At 36.0% G+C, this 18,338-nt stretch overlaps 1 protein-coding gene across 5 annotated transcripts in view; it reads right to left on the bottom strand.

The window, feature by feature from the left end:
- The window catches only part of PEAK1 (pseudopodium enriched atypical kinase 1), a 309,411-nt gene that overhangs the window by 167,090 nt on the left and 123,983 nt on the right, over positions 1-18,338 (bottom strand). For all 5 annotated transcript variants that reach the window (XM_004758478.3, XM_004758477.3, XM_045070736.1 and 2 more), the window contains one exon: positions 13,329-13,410. The gene's annotated coding sequence lies outside the window, so the exon portion shown is untranslated. The remainder of the gene's footprint in view (positions 1-13,328; positions 13,411-18,338) is intronic.

Genomic DNA, 18,338 nt, shown 5'->3' on the forward strand with positions numbered 1-18,338 from the left:
AAGAAAAACAATTCTGTAACTTTGTATGGTGATGGATGTTAACTAGATTGTGATGATCATTTTGCAATATATATACAAATATCAAATCATCATGTTCTATATCTGAAATACACAGTTTCACCTAATATTAAGTTATATGCCAGTTACACTGCAATTTTTTAAAAAATGAGGAAACTGTCCTGATTTTAAACCTATTTATTAATTCCTATATAATGAAAACAATAAAATAATGATTATTTTAAATTCTTAACTTTTTTTTTTAACTAAGTATGCCAATTACCTGAGGAATCCCTGATATAACCTTTGACATTAAAAATCTGTTAAAGCAGGGCACCTGGTTGGCTCAGTGAGTTAGGCATCTGATTTTTAACTTGGGCTCAAGTCATGACCTCAGGGTCATGGGATTGAGTCAGAGGGGGAAGTCTGCTGGAGATTTTCTCTCTCCCTTTCCCTCACACCACACCCATCTCTAAAGTCAATCTATCAATCCATCAATCAAAACATTGGCTCCATATTGTATGATCTTGTTTACTTTGCTATCTAATAGTAGATAATAGTTCAAATAAAAATATCACTTTGAAATTAAAACATAACACTCCACTAAGATCCTACAGCTTACCCAGGAGCTTTTTAATAATTTAGAGCAGGGACTGTCACACTATGACCCAGGGGCCAAATCTGATGAGCCATTTGTTTATATATAGCCCACAAGGTAAGAACAACTTTTGCATTTTTACACAGTTGGAAAAAAAGACAAAGAGTATCTTAGATGTAAAGAATTACATGATATTCAAATTTTGTTGTCTAGAAATAAAGATCTATCAGAACACCGCTAGCTCATTTTTTAACGTATTGCTTATAGCTGCTATTGTACTCTCAAAGGCAGAGTTGTTATAACAGGGACCATATGGCCCACAAAGTCTAAAATACATTATTTGGCCCTTTACAGATAATGTTTGCCAATTCCTGGTCTAAAGTATACTGAACATGTTTACACTCTACAATGATAGGGTTAATACTTTAAAACATTACATCAAATGGTTCATTTAAGTACTTACCCACTGGTATGTTTAGTGTTTTGTGTTTCTAATGAAGTTTTAAGTAATAATTTTATATTTAAAATGACCATCCCATTATATTGAATTTTTACATATTCAAAAATTCATTTCCCTCATTTGTGAGATTTATGAGGTATGATAAATCATTTTCCTTGGGTCAGTTTCTGATTTAAAGTTTGTAATGGACTTTGAATTGAAAAATAAACAAACATTCCTACAGTTGATAAAAGATCATTTATAACAATACTGAGGAAAAGTGAATCAATGGTTAAATGTTAGGTAAAAAATCTGCTTGAGAGCTTGAGAATTTTGTAAAGGCGTTAAGTATTAAAAATTCATTCTGGAATGATTCAGTTTCCATTTCTGACCATGAGGGATTCAGCAGGTCTAGAATAATCCTCCCACTGCAAACAGCTAGAACACAGGATAAAATATAGGGAAAGGACTATTTTCAGACACAGGCAGTGCAGGACCGTGATCCCTGAAAAAGAAAAAAGGAAACAAACAAGGCAAGGCCTACCATCACCTTCTCAGTCAGGAAGCAATTAACCACTCCTGAGCAGGGAGGAAGAACCAGACAGAACCTGGCAATCTTGTTGACTTGAGGAGACAGAGAAAAAAGTGCAAGGAGGCCAAGGTGGCTAGAATTTATGGGGCAGAGTTCCAGAGAGGAGAGAAAGTTCCAATAATTTCAATGAGGGTTCCCTAGAGTTTTTAGCTAAATAAAAACCTGTACATGAGAAGAGTAAAATTTCCTTAGACCAGCTAACAAGAATATCTAAGGAAAGAAAGTTACCAGGGAGTTGTAAGACAAAGGCTTCTCAGAGCTGACATGGGGCCAAGATTTCAACAAAGTTCCTTCAAGCAAGAAGGGAAAAACCTTGTTGAATATACAAGGCAGTAGTGACCCCAGAAGATCCACACCACAGAAGCAAAAGGAAAGTAACCCTAGAATAAAAGCTACTATAGACCCACCTGAAAGGACCTTGAAAGCTTAGGAAAAAATCAAACTAATATGCGATTTATAATGCCGGTCAGGAAAAAGTCCAATACTCTTTAAAGGAATGCCACAAAAACAAGGACTCATCATATAAAATTCGCAAATATGTGACATTCAGTTAAAAATTACTGGACAAAGAAACAGGAAAATGTGACACACAACCAGAAAAATATCAGTCAACAGAGAGAGACAAACCTGGAAATAAAAGGCATGGAGGAATTAATGGAGCAAAGGCATTGAAAGGGCTCTTACAAGTATGTTGCATATTCAAGAACATAACTGAAAACAGGAATATAGTGAAGAGAGAAATGGGGGGTTTTCTAAAAGAGCCAAATAGAACTTCTAGCAATTAAAAAAATATAAATATAATATTCAAAGTCAAAATTTCACTGGATGGGACAAACAGTGGTTTATGCTCTGCAAAAAAAGAGATCAGTGAACTTCAAGACACTTTGGGGCACCTGGTTGGCTCAGTCAGTAGAGCATGTGACTCTTGACCTCAAGGTTGTGAGTCTGAGCCCCATACTGGGTAGGGAGATTACTTAATAATAATAATTAATAATAGGGGAGCCTGGGTGGCTCAGGGGGTTAAGCCTCTGCCTTTGGCTCAGGTCATGATTCCAAGGTCCTGGGATCGAGCCCCACTTTGGGCTCTCTGCTTGGCGGGGAGCCTGCTTCCCCCTCTCCCTCTCTGCCTACTTGTGATCTCTCTGTCAAATAAATAAATAAAATCTTAAAGAAAAAAGAAAGTTAAAAAATAAAAATAATTTAAAATAATAATAATAATAATAATAAAGAAGTGCAGAAAGAAAAAAATGACCGCGAGGCAATGGAAAAATACTTATAAAGGTCTTACATTATATGAGAAGTGATAGAATATTATTTGATAATAGAATGTAGTAAACTAAAAAGGCACAGTATAAAGCCTAGAGTAACCTCTAAAATAAATAAATAGGTAGAACAAAGAATAAGCCAGTAGGGGAATAAGCCCACAGGGAAGATTAAATAGAAAAGTATAATTAATTCAAAGGAAGGGTTAATAGAAAACAAACAGCAAGATGATAGATTTAAACCCAAACACACCGATAAATAAGTTAAATGTTAATTGTCTAAATAGTCCAATTAAAAACCCAATAAAAAAGTAAGATCAATATATGTTAGCTATCAAAATTCCACACTAAAATAAGGAAACAGGTTAAAAGTAAAAGGATGGAAGATATACGCAATACATCAAAATCTTAAAAAAGCTGGAATACCCATATTGATACCAGATAAAATAGAAGACAAACCAAATATTCCCAAAGATAATGAGGAACATTTCACAATGAACAAGGGTCAATTCATTTAGAACACAGAATAATTCTAAGTGTGTATGTACAGAATACCAGAAGTACAAAACACATGAAGCAAAAACTGACGAACTGAGGGGAGAAAACAAACAAGTATACAAATACAGTTGGAGACATCAACATTTCTCTCAGTAACTGGAAGAACAGGTACAGCGAAAGATAAAGAAGACTCTTTTCTTTTCTTTTCTTTTATCAGCAAAGATAAAGAAGACTAGAATAGTACTCTCAACTGAAATGGCATTTATAGAATATGTAAACCAACAAAATAAAAATATAAATTTTTATACTGCCTATGAAACATTTACCAAGACAGACCATCTGCTGAGCCAGGAGTAAGTCTTAAGAATTAAAGGGATTGATCAGATAAAGGACTAGTGTCCAGAATGTATAAAGAACTTAGCAAACTCAACACCCAAAGAACAAATAATCCAATCAAGAAATGGGCAAAGGACATGAACAGACATTTCTGCAAAGAAGACATCCAGATGGCCAACAGACACATGAAAAAGTGCTCCATATCACTCGGCATCAGGGAAATACAAATCAAAACCACAATGCGATATCACCTCACACCAGTCAGAATGGCTAAAATCAACAAGTCAGGAAATGACAGATGCTGGCGAGGATGCGGAGAAAGGGGAACCCTCCTACACTGTTGGTGGGAATGCAAGCTGGTGCAACCTCTCTGGAAAACAGCATGGAGGTTCCTCAAAATGCTGAAAATAGAACTGCCCTATGACCCAGCAATTGCACTACTGGGTATTTACCCTAAAGATACAAACGTAGTGATCCAAAGGGGCACGTGTACTCGAATGTTTATAGCAGCAATGTCCACAATAGCCAAACTATGGAAAGAACCTAGATGTCCATCAACAGATGAATGGATCAAGAAGATGTGGTATATATACACAATGGAATACTATGCAGCCATCAAAAGAAATGAAATCTTGCCATTTGCGACAACGTGGATGGAACTAGAGCGTATCATGCTTAGCGAAATAAGTCAAGCGGAGAAAGACAACTATCCTATGATCTCCCTATATGAGGAAGTGGTGATGCAACATGGGGGCTTAAGTGGGTACGAGAAGAATAAATGAAAGAAGATGGGATTGGGAGGGAGACAAACCATAAGTGACTCTTAATCTCACAAAACAAACTGAGGGTTGCTGGGGGGAGGGGGTTTGGGAGAAGGGGGTGGTATTATGGACATTGGGGAGGGTATGTGTTTTGGTGAGTGCTGTGAAGTGTGTAAACCTGGTGATTCACAGACCTGTACCCCTGGGGATAAAAATATATGTTTATAAAAAATAAAAAATTATATTAAAAAAAAAAAGAATTAAAGGGATTGAAACTATACACAGTATGTTCCCTTACCACAATGGTACTAAATTAGAAATCAATAACAAAGATATCTAGAAAATTCCTAAACATTTACAAATTAAACAATATACTTCTAAAATAATTCAAGGGCCAAATAAAAAAATCACAAGGGAAATCCGAAAATATCTTGAAATGAATGAACATAAAAAGGTGCTTTGAGGAAATTTGTAGGTTTTTTATGCTTTTATTGGGGGGCCAAGGTCAAAACCAATAACCTAGTCTTCCACCATAAAAAGCTAGAAGAAAAGGGAACAAATTAAATCAAAATAAGTTAGACACTTACAAAATGACCAAGAATAGGAATCAATAAAACAGACAACTGAAAAACCGGAAAGATGAATGAAACCAAAAAAAGGTTCTAAGAAAAGAAAAAAAAAGTCAATGAAATTGATAGACCTCTAGCTACACTGAATGGAAGAAGCCAGAAATCATCAATATCAGGAATGAAAGGGGGAACATAACTTGAGAGTCTACAAATATTAACAGAACAAGAGCCTATTATGAATGATTTTATGACAATAAATTTAACATCTAAGATGAAATAGACAAATTCTTTAAAAGACACAGATTACCAATACTGACTCTGGAAGTAACAGATAACTTGAATAGCCCTTTATCTGTCAAAGAAATTAAATTTGGGTTTTTTATGAAGATTTTATTTATTTATTTGAGAGCAAGCGAGCGAGCACATGAGCTCCAGAGGCAAAGGGAGCGGAAGAAGCAGACTCCCTGCTGAGCAGGGAGCCAGATGTGGGGCTCAATCCCAGGACACTGAGATCATGACCAGAGATGAAGGCAGCTGTCTAATAGACTGAGCCACCTAGACGCCCCAAGGAAATTAAATTTGTAATTTAAAAATGTCCTCACAAAGAAAGCTCCAAATTTTCAAATGGCTCACTGGTGAATTCCATCAAACATGTAAAAACAGAAGTAATACCAATCCGACATAAATTCTTCTACAAAGTAGAGGAGGGAACATTTCCCAACTGGTTTTATATGGCCAGCATCAGATTGGATTCCCAAACCCCAAAAAGGCATTTTTAAGAAAAATACACCACAATATCTCTCTCAAATATAGATGCAGAAATCTCTAACAAAATAGCAAGTCAAATTCAGCGATATGTAAGAAGGAATGCAAGGCTGATTTTACATTTTTAAAAAATCAATGCTATTAATCATATTAACAGAATAAAGGAGGAAAAACTATGACCATTTGGATAAACACAGAAAAAAAATTAACAAATTTCCCCACTCATTCATAACAAAACTTCAGACAATTCAGAATACATAAGAACTACCTTAATTTGATAAAAGGCATCTGTAAAATACTGACATAATATTATTTACTAGTTGGATGTAGAGAAAGGTTCTGAACAAAAGGGGACAACTTGAAATAGTTTTCTGGGGGGACAGGACTTACTATGCCCTATTTGTAGTGAGAACTACACAAGTTTGTACATGTGTAAGAGCTCACAGAGTAAAAAAGTATGTAAAAGTTTTTAAACAGCAATAATAATAACCATTATGTCCCCTTACAATTTTTGACGTTCCATCATCAATGATTTAACAGTTAAGACAGAGTGTTCTAGTTCTACTACTGCCACTACTTGGTTGATACTGAGTGACTTAACCTCTTACATTTGGTTTCTCATTGTAAAATGGAAGGATATAATGAAATGATCTCCAAAGTCTCTCTCTATTCTAAAACCTATTCCTATTCCATGCTGTTACATTTTTACTGCCCCAAATTAACAAGGAACACGAAGTATTTCTATGCACTCAAGTAGATTCTAAGTTTTGCTTCAGACAATGTGAGCTGGCTTTCAATATTCTCTGTTATTGGTTTTATGTGATCTTTTTAAGAGGCTCTGGACATTTCACTGTACTTACTAGCTTTGAGCTGCTAATATTTAGATAATACCATTCTCCCCTATTTGAAATAACCAGGCCTCAGACTATAAGGACTATGGTTTCACATAATATGATAAAGTATATTTTTAAAAAACTCTGAATGGAAAATCTAGAGTTCCCCAAATCTTTCACATTCTTTCATATCTCCTGAAGAAGACCTGCAGACAAACAACATTTCAGGCTACAATATCTTTCTTTCTTTCTTTTTTTAAGATTTTATTTATTTATCTATTTGACAGACAGAGATCACAAGTAGGGAGAGAGGCAGGCAGAGAGAGAGAGGAGGAAGCAGGCTCCCCGCTGAGCAGAGAGCCCAAAGCGGGGCTTGATCCAGGACCCTGGGATCATGACCTGAGCCAGAGGCAGAGGCTTTAAACCCATTGAGCCACCCAGGCGCCCCATGGCTACAATATCTTTCACTGAAATGTTGTTTATATATAAAGATGAACGAAGTCAGCAAGGGAGCTTATACAATTTTTAATTTAAAAATCAGTGTTCATAGAAAATCTGATTGTAATTAATGGTCTTTGGTTTAAATTGTGCTTGGAGATAGGTTCTCCTAAAAAAAGACCAGAGGGCAAATGATTATCAACTTTTTAAATTATGTTCAACTAGCCAACATAAAGTACATCATTAACAATACTCTCAATTTTACCCAGCAGAATAATTTTTGAATACTTATGAGAATCATCCAACCTTCTCAATTTGAGAAATGAAAATAAATGGAGGTGGCACATATATATGCCAACAAATACTCGATTAACTCTACTTGTGTGATAGTGTTTTTTTCTGAGTAAATTCAAATACCCAGGCAACGACAAATGCACTGATATTACAAATATATGCCAGCAGATTCGGTAACTCCACTTTATCACCTATATTTCTGGTTTTTAAAAATATGAATCAACTCATTTAACTCTTTAAAATATACATCAAGATATAAAATGAAGTCCTGACCTATATTTGTTAAATAGAAATACATTTAGAAAAAGAAAAACAAGTATTTTCTTATAACTCTACTGCCATATTAAGCTTTAAGAAGAAAGCATCAAATCAGTTTCTTATATTTCCTTGGTGTCAGATCACACTCACATACAAACACACACAAATCAACATCTTTGTATTTCCCTCGCCATCACCCTGAAATTTACTGAACATGACATCAAAAAGTATCTGAAATTTCCCATAATTCCATATGTCTCATAAGAACTGATCTCATATTAGAAAGCACCCTGGCACAGAAACCAAATTCCATAGAATAAAGCAAATCTGTATTAATGTTGAATAAATCTGGCAAACCACTTTATTTAGTGCTACCAGATTTGTCAATAAGACAGAAAAATACAAAGTGTTCCAACTATTTCTTTATAGAAATAATTAGCTTAAAAGTCAAAGGCTTAATCTATTAAAATCATTCCTTTTGAATCACATGGACCATACACATACAGAGGGAATGTTTTAATGTGAATGAGACACCAATCTGGAAGCCTGGCTCCTTAGCAGTAATGCCAAACAAGGGAAACACAAATCACAGGAAAAAGCCCAGTCACCTTTAAAAATTTTAAGCCTTCAGCTAAATATCAGAACTTTACCATGACCCCTGAATCACAGCTGGCCAACAAGAAGCTAACTGTAGTCCTTAAAACTCACTATACTCTGGGCAAGCATGACAGTCATATTATAATAGGCACAGTTTAATGAAAGTGTTTATATCAGATTTTGCAAGTTTCTAGGAGACCAGCTCCTAAGCTATAGCAAAACAAAAATTAAGTATCAAGTACTATGAAGTGGTCTTTTTGGTTTTTCCTTTAAAGAACTTTAAAGTGGATCAGTTCAGCGTCTGCCTTCAGCTCAGGTCAAGATCTCGGGGTCTTGGGATTGAGCCCCACATTGGCCTCCCCACTCAGTAGGGAGTCTGCTTGTCTCTCTCCTTTTACCCATCTCCCTCAGGCCCCCGCTCCTGCTCTCACTCTCTCTTCTGTCAAATAAGTAAAATCTTTTTTTTTTTTTTAAATAACAAACCTTAAAGTGGCAATTTTAAAAAACCCTTGCAAAAAAAAAAAAAAAGAAAAGAAAAGAAAAGAAAAAAACCCTTGCACAAGTTTTGAGATCAGACATAAAATTAAGAATGAAAGACCAGTCTATTCAATTTGTCCTCAAATGCCATTTCTCTGAATTCCATGGATCTGCAATGGGGTGAGAATGGGAGTGGGCTATGAGGCAGAGCTTGGTAAGACCATCAGCAGATGGGCAAGAGAATCTTTAAAAGGACTCTCAAGGAAAAAAGATTTCAAGAACATTCTTCCTCTCTAATTTACATCAAATCTTATAATGTTGCTTTCAATTTTTTTTTCTACATTTACTCCACCTTCATTGCTTTCCTTTTTGATTAGAACTGCTCCATTACTTCTACAGAATATCATTTATAATTTTAAAAAACTTTAGTACACAATGAAAAATAGGAATTTTCTTAATGATAAAATTGTAATATCCACAGTGAAAGCAACATCATACCATGCAATCAAAAAAAAAAAAAAAAAAAACAGCTCATTTTAAAGGAAAGACAATTTGGAGACCAAAACTGTAAAAGAAAAACTGCTAACATCCATATACAAGTTTTAAAACAATTTTCTTTCCAATTAACAAAAAATAGATTGTTTACAAAAAGTTACCAAAGTAGGCAGCATTATCTACAATAGCCAATTAAGAAAATAGCCCAAGTGTCCACTGGCTGATGAATGGATAAAGAAAATGTGGTGTACACACACACACACACACACACACACACACACACGGGAATATTACTCAGTCCTAAAAAGGAATGAAATCTTACCATTTGCAACAACATGGATGGAGACAGACTAGTATTATGCTGAGTGAAATAAGTCAGTCAGAAAAAAACAAACATCATATGATTTCACTCACATGTGGAATTTGAAAAACAAAACAAACAAGCAAAGGGGGAAAAAAAGAAAAGAGGCAAACCATGAAACAGACTCTTAATTACAGAGAATAAACTGATGGTTACCAGAGGAGAGGTGGGTGGTGGGGGCAGTTAAATATGGGATGGGGATTAAGGAGGGCACTTGTTACGATGACCGCTGGGTGTTGTATGGAAGTGGTATATCACTATATTATAGACCTGAAACTAATATTACACTGTGTGTTAACTAACTGAAATTTAAATAAAAACTTAGAAAAACAAATAAATGAGGGGCTGCCTTCAGCTCAGGTCATGATCCCAGGGTCCTGGGATTGAGCCCCACAGTGGGCTCTCTGCTCGGCCGCAAGCTTGCTTTTCCTTCTCCCACTCCCCCTGCTTGTGTTCCTTCTCTCACTGTGTCTCTGTCAAATAAATAAATAAAACCTTTTTAGAAATATAAATAAATAAATAAATAGATGGATGGATGAATGGATGGATGGATGAATGAATAAATAAATAAATGGAAAGAAGGAAAGAACCAAGGTAAAGCAATTTGTTGTTTAGCACCCAGTCACTGGCACAGAAACAGGTAACATTTCCAAGGGACATGTCCCTACTACAGAGCAGAAACGGGGGATAAAACACCAAAAACACCTTGTATCACTAAATGCAATGAAATAAATAATTGTGTGTGAACCTTAGCTTCCTACACTTACTTATTAATTTATTTTTTCAGGATCCCCTTCTAAATGAACTGTTTAAAGTTCCCCTAGCTCACCTACAATTTTTTAATACTTTATTACAAAGTACAGTTTCTGTTTGAATTATTTTGTTAAGGATAAAGCAACTTAAATATTACACTATTGATAAACACAACACCACTAAAAGTCAGTTCTGCTTACTCCTAATCCAGGAATAAATGAAAACAAAGTTTAAATCAGCTCACAGACCTCAGTTTTTGCCACCTCCTTCCCTCTCTGTTTCTGCTATTTATACTGCTGAGATCATTCCACTTTCGTACTGGGAAATGTCTGCTGTTCCTGCTTGGACTTGCTTCATCAATCACTGAATTCTCACTTTCTCATACAACAGGACTCCATCACAGGATATAATTAATCCCACTAAGCAAGCAAACCTCTTAAACTTTAGGCCCAGCTACGAGACCTTGCACAAATTCATTTCTACAAAAATGATAATATTTAATCCAGAAGACTGCGGTGAGGCTCGTATGAGGTTAATGTATGTGAAAGCTCTGAATGTTCGAAGTGTCACACAAAGGTGAGGGTCTCTGTTTCTTCATCTGTCATATGGGAGGATTCCCTTAGCTGATCTCTAAAGACTTTCCTTCCATCTCTAAAAATTCTTTGATATTTACATTTGAAGCACATGAAACTCCTCTTACTGAGACAGTAACTTTACATAGCCGTAAGAGAGGTAAGGAACAATCAGCTCAACCTTCTCATCTCACAAAAGGAGTCCAAAGGCAGGCTAAGGAGTCTGCAGACCAGAGAAGTCAGGAGGAAAGTTGGGGCAGGCCGGACTGAGACCTGACTCTGTGCAAAGTCCCTTCTGGCATGGGATACTATTCACTATTCTGGGAGCTTGAAAATCCCTCTTTCCCATGGCTTAAACAATTACCTTTTCAAACTGGTTATAATGAAAAACTCATTAAAAAGATGTAAACTTTAAAAATAGTAAAATAAATAAAATAATAACAGTAATAAAATAAAAAGATGTAAATAGTCCAATTGAAAATGTTTACAGATGATACTAACAGCGAGGGGGTCAAACCAAACTGTCCAGCTATTCATTTGGCTTGTGTGATATTTAAGCCAATGGGCATGAAATAAACACTATCTAATCTTTCCTAATTAAAGACTTTTAATTCTGATTTTGTTAGCTTAGCTTTGTTACTAGCTGTGTGATCTTGAGCAATTTATTTATTTCTCTGAGTCTCAGTCCCCTCATCTTTATTTTTTTCAAGTTCTTTTTTTAAGATTTTATTTGTGTAGTGAGTACGAACCTTTAATAAATAAAGTGTAATAAATAAATGAATAAATAAATAAATAATATGTAGTAAGTGCAAACCCCTACTAAATGAAAAACAGAAACAAAATACAAACTAACCACATAGCAAATAAGCCTAGACCGTATGCGTGTAGTGATAAGATTAGCGCGGAGTAACAAGTTGTAAATATTTTAACTTGTGCGAAATATCGTAAACTAAAACATGTTTACGACGTGTGTATGTTTTTGGTGTGTAAGCATAAGAAAAATAAGTGATATAATATGTTTATGAAGGAGACTTAGCACAGTATATAAAGAGGCATCGCGTTGGACTGAGGTGAAGCGAGTTCCCTGTCGGGAGAACATCATCGCGGGTGCTACCGACGCCCCGACAGTTTCGTTGCCGACCACTCGCTGGTTCTCAGTCTCAACTTCTGCGGTGACCTCTCTGTCTAGATTGTGAGGCGACGTCTCCTTCTCCGTGACAACGTCAGCAGACCGTGACCGGGCCACGATAGTGGTGCGGACCTCGTCCCAATAAAGATCAAGTGAGTTACATCATATCCATCTCTCTGTCTCTTCTTTACACGTCGCGACCTCCTGGCAGGACGCAGGGGTTTTGCTCGCAACAATTTGACAGAGAGAGAGAGAGAGCTCACAAGTAGGCAAAGCAGCAGGCAGAAGGGGGGGGGGGGAAGCAGGCTCCCCGCCAAGCAGAGAGCCTGAAGCAGGGCTTGATCCCAGGACCTGAGATCGTGACCTGAGCTAAAGGCAGAGGCCCAACCCACTGAGCCACCCAGGTGCCCCAAGCTTGTTTTGTTTTGTTTTGTTTTGGAGCTCGAACTCAAAATCCCAATATCAAGAGACAGGTGTTCCTCCAACCGACCTAGCCAGGTGCCCCTCCTCATTTTTAAAACAAGGATAAAACCAGATAATACCAAGGAGTTCACCTAGTTATTGTGAATTAAATGAGCTAATTCATGTGAAGGCCCTAGAGCAGTGTTCGGCACATACACTTCCCTTCTCCAATCTCCTAAACTTCAAGGGAATTTTCTCCTTTTTCTTCATCAGAAAGATTCCTGGGGGCACCTGGCTGGCTCAGTCATTAAGCATCTGCCTTTAGCTCAGGTCAGGACCCTGGGTTCCTGGGATCCAGCCCCACATTGGGCTCCCTGCTGGGTGGAAAGCCTGCTTCTCCCTCTCTCACTTCCTCCCCCTGCCTGTGTTCCCTCTTCTCACTGTGTTTCTCTCTGTCAAATAAATAAATAAAATCTTTTAAAAAACAAAAAAGATTCCTGAAATTAAATTTATGAGGTCTTTCTTGGTTCTCAAATCAGTTATTGGCAACTGTACAATAACTAAACCTAAATAAAATGAGGAGCATTATGACCTAATAGAAGGCAAATGAGGTTTGGAATGAGAGAGTTTGAAGAGCTTTTGACCTTGAGCAATTTACCAAACTTCTCAAAGCTTCTTATCTGAAAATAGACTATTATCTAGTTTTTTATCATTCTGTCTTTCTTATTCACAGAGATATTGCAAATACTTTGAAAAGGGCATCTCTTATTCATCTTTGTCTCTTCCATAGTAAGGTAAGTTTCAAAATTATAAGATTTGATGCTGGAATAAGGCAAGAGGTTGAAAAAAGGGATTCAAGACTAGAATAAATGTGTGACATTATGAAAAAAGGAAGTACAAACCCAGTTTAACTGGCTCCAACTGTAGGCATTATGTCATTGCTTCCTCTTCTTTCCTTATAAATGGCCTTCAAATACTCTTTTCCTACAAGAAGATGCAAAGAAGGAAATAAATATTAGTGAAGGTTATTTGAATCATACTTTAAAACTGAGCATTCTTTAATTAACCATTCTTTAGTTTACCATTAAGCAGAGACAAACTGTTACTCATGCTACTTAGAGGACTTGTTTTCAAGTCCTCTAAGAGGTGTTTTACTTTAGGAAACACTATGGGTTTAAGTAGCCAAAAAAAGTAACCTTACCTCAGAAAATCACTTCTAATGAATAACAATACCTTGTTAAAAATAACTACTCAGGACAGGATTTCATGAAGCACTGTAGTTCATTATACTATGCAAAAATATTTCTAAAACTAAGTTCTTAATCTTCTGGGTGAAGGGAGAGTGGTGAGACATAAAACTATGAGAATCTGATGAAAACTGTGAATTGCATTTCCCCTAAAATGCATATACATGAATCATGTTTTGCATATAATTTTAATTGAGACATTAAACCTCTAGTCTGTGAATCTCTAAAACCTGGTAGTAGACTCTGAGGAATAGTTTTTGAGATATTCAAATCGTGGATTTATAGGATTTTAGAACCATAAGCAATTTAGCACTCATCTAGTGCAAACTGCTAATAGAAAAATAAAGTAGTAGTGGCCCAGAAAGTTAAAAAGAATTAAGTAAAGGCTTACTGTACTCAGGAACAAAGGTGTCCAACTACTATGCTAATCTACATAAGACTGACCATATAAAATTTAGGATAAATCAGAGCCTTTGGTTTAGAATAATTCTCACAGTGGAACCCAAACAGAAGACTGGCAAATGGTCTTTTGTTCCAAACATCAGTGGTGGTTAAGATAATGAATTCTGGAGTTTTTCATAGATGTGTGAAAAAGTTATTAATTCACTTAATCTTTCTTAACTTCAGGTTCTTCAAATACAAAAATGGAAATAATAAAACCCACTTATGAAGGGTTATTTTAGAGATAAAATCAGATAACATGTGTAAAGTATTTAACCCAATGCTTAGTACACAGTAGGTGCTCATGAAATGATATGAATTAAAAATATTTCTAGGGACGCCTGGGTGGCTCAGTGGGTTAAAGCCTCTGCCTTCCGCTCAGGTCATGATCCCAGGGTCCTGGGATCAAGTCCCACCAAGCCCCATATCAGGCTCTCTGCTCAGCGGGAAATCTGCTTCTCCCCTCCCCCGCCTGCCCCTCTGCCTACCTGTGATCTCTGTCAAGTAAAAACAAAACAAAACAAGAAAAACAAAAACAAAAACAAAAAATTCTTATCTGCAACAAAATGGATGGATCTAGAGCATAATCCTAAGCAAAATGACAAATACCATGTGATTTCACTCATATGTGGAATTTAACAAAACAAATGAGCAAAGAGAAAAAGAGACAAACCAAAAAAACCAGACTGTTAACTAGATAGAGAACAAACTGGTGGCTACCAGAGGGGAGGTGGGGGGGGCGGGATGGGTGAAATAGGTAAGGGGAATTAAGAGTACAGTTATCATGATAAGCACTGAGTAATGAAGAGAACTGAATCACTATAATGTATACCTGAAATGAACATAACACTGTACATTAACTATATTGGAATTAAAATTTCTTAAAATTAATACTTAAAAATTTTTCTTATCAAGTCATGGAATTGGATAAAATATGAAACAAGTCTCTAAGGAAATGACATGCTTTCTAGTTGAACAAAATAAGTGGCAAACATTTATTGAGTATCTTTTACATAATATACTATTTAAGGTATTGATTGAGGATGTAGAAAAGATAAAATTGTCCTTTCAAGAGGAATTAGGTAAAGACAGAGTCTTCTCTTCATTTCTGTCTTGGGTTTCTCTTTTCCTTTTCCTCTTAGGGTTCAGCGTTTTGGCATACATACTCTGGATTCCCACCTGGACTAGGAGGACCCCTCACATGATAACCCCTAATTCTGACCTTTCACCTGAGCCTCAGACTCCAACATCCTGTTGTTTTTAGATATTCCCACCTGAATATACCATAGGTAAAAACTCAACATGTTCAAAAGTGAGCTTTTCATCTCTTCCTAAAATCCATCCGCTCTTTCAGTTCCCTGCTCTGGTTAACAATGCAGCAGCCACTTAGACACGCCAAAAGTCTAGCAGTAATCACAGTTCACCAATCATCTTAAAACCTCATTGATTTCTACTCTAAACATGTTCCAAGTCTACTTTCTCAATTCCATCCCTATCAATAGTACTCAAATCCAGGTCATTATCTCTCAATATGGCCAATTCAGTAATCCAACTGGCCCACTCTTATCCTACCCCAGAATCATTTATAATGATCACTCTAAAATGAAAATCTTGTCACAGCACACACCATAATGTGTCAGACCCTTCCATGGCTACTCTCCATAGAATGAAGTCAAAGCTCACCCACAGGAAAAATGGACAGGACATTTAAAGTATTCAATGACCTGGCTAATGCCTATCTCCTCAGCTTCATTTCATATCCCCCCCCTTTATCACACCAAGCCATACTGAATCCCATGTGTTCTCACGCTGTTCTCTTAGCCAATATATCCTTACCCTTTGCACGAATAGGAAATTCCTACTTGCTCTTCAAGGTCACTTCCTCTGGGAAGCCTGCCTGGAGCATACTTCCCTACCCCACCAAGCTCACACATCATTACAACAAGCACACAGGAGACATTTGTTACACTGAACAAAAATTAAGATTAAGCGAAGTAATGATACAGCAGCAATTAGTTCATAAAAATAGAGCCAGTGAGAAGAGAAACTAGTTGGATTGTAGTGTTTCTCTGGAGAAAAAAAAATTTTGATCTGAAGATTTAAGGAGTATTTATTCACAGATTGGTGGAAGAGGGGAAACGAAAGCATTTGAGTGAAAGAGAGATGGACATGAACACATTTAGAGGAGAAATGTGTATAGTAAGGCTGGAGGGACAGTCAACAGCAAAAATAAACTCATAAATATTGCCATCCTTATAAAGAGGTTTAGGAACCACCACCAATGAATCACCAGATTTTTCAAATAATTTTCTCTGAAACTATATGGTATACTTACCATTTACAGTTATTACCTTACTCTTCCATTAGAGGGATATTAGTTTAGAAAGATATCTTCATCTTTTAGTTAATCCCTTGCAATCTATAGGTTTAAGAAAGTACTCCTACTTAATTCACATGTACTGAAGAACTTTACATGAAATCCTGAAATTATCATATATCTTTATGTTGCATGACAGTTTGCTGAATTGGAGTAAGTTAACATAGACTCTTTCAGGTAGGTCAAGGGCTAGTCAACCTTACTAAATATTAACCTTTATTATTAGAACATTAGATTATTCCAAGTGAGAAGAAGAAACTAAAAATACAGGAAGCTTAATATTCAAGTCAACAGGAATTAAACTATAAATATTTTGTTCTCTGAATGCAGAATAATTAAAGAATATCAATCCTGAAACTCAAATACACTAGTCATAATGCAGACAAAGAAGAGATCTATGAGATATTCCCATATGTAGAGTGAAGATTAAAGTCATCTACCAAGAATAAAAAGAGGAAAAAAATTTTGTCATCTCTGAACTACACTTAATGACAAAATCTTCTGCTTGCAGTAAAGACAGAGAACATTCACTCTAATACATTAGTTAGAAGACCACACAATTAGTCAAAAGGAAATCAAGTTAGAAGCTTAAGCAGCACAAGTAAATCAGCCACCCCAAACTGAAGCATCTCTAAATGGAATTCTGTACCATTTTTATTTTATATATTTAACTATATAGCTGTATAAGATAATAACAACCCAGGGCATATCTTCTATATCAAAAAGAAAGGTGATTAGAAAACAGATATATGTTGACAAAGCACAGAAGCACTTTGGAGCATAAAAGTTATTTACATGGAGTTGTATGTCTTCTTGTCCTTGACTCTGTAAATGCCAATTCCCTGCTTTCAGGTTTGCAGACAATAAAAAGTGAGATACAATGCTGAATGTTAATTTTCAACATAACACTGATGTTATGTCAGAAGATATGGATAATTCCCTCTCTCACATAATACCTGTCATGTTAAAATATCCCTACTGATATGAACCAACATTCGTGAATGAAAGGTGGAAAAATTCTTTTGAGCTGTTGTCTTCAAGCAAATTGACAGATGTGAACGCACAAACACTAGTGTTCGATTATGAAACCCCCTCACACATAAACACCATTGTAAAATAAATTTCTCTAAGAGAAGAGGGACTGAAAATATTACAAGCTTGCTAAAGAGAGTAACACCAAGCTATATAAGAAACTGGCAGCCCAAGAATATGATGTTGACAACCACGTTATGCTCAAGTGTGCTATAGATGGTCATTTAGATGCTGTCAGCCAATGTCATCTGAATGTCTTCAAAATTCCATTTTATGAAAAACCTGCTGACTTAGGAAGCAATACAGAATCATCTATCTGATCTAAAACAGCAAACTGTTTTTGTCTGATATATATTTATCTTTCAACAAGAAGAGAGAGTTATATATTTCTTGTCATGATAATCTTAACCATAAATTGAGGCCAAAGTCTGCACCGTACAAATGTAAGAATTGTTCATAAAAGAATAGCAGATTTTATGTTCATACACAGTCAATTCTTACTATTGTGGTAGGTATGTTCTATAAAGTTTTCTTCAACACTGCATCAGTGAATACTGTACTTCAACTGTTTCTAGGAAATGGGAAATACAAGGTGAGCCTCCGATTATAACATTTTCATCAAATGATCAATACATAAATTTTGTTTTATGTGTATTTCACTTAAAAACATGTTATTTAATAAATACTGTTCACTCATTAAAATCTAACTCAATAGTGTTATTCACGACTGAACGTTTATCTAACACACATGTCGCCATAAGGCATATCAGAACTATGTTGTATTTAGGAACACTACACAGCTCTTCTGCACTTTG

The sequence above is a fragment of the Mustela putorius genome, unplaced genomic scaffold (assembly GCF_011764305.1).
Source record: "Mustela putorius furo isolate JIRA1106 unplaced genomic scaffold, ASM1176430v1.1 tig00003972_pilon_pilon_pilon, whole genome shotgun sequence".
NCBI classification, from domain to species: Eukaryota; Metazoa; Chordata; class Mammalia; order Carnivora; family Mustelidae; genus Mustela; species Mustela putorius.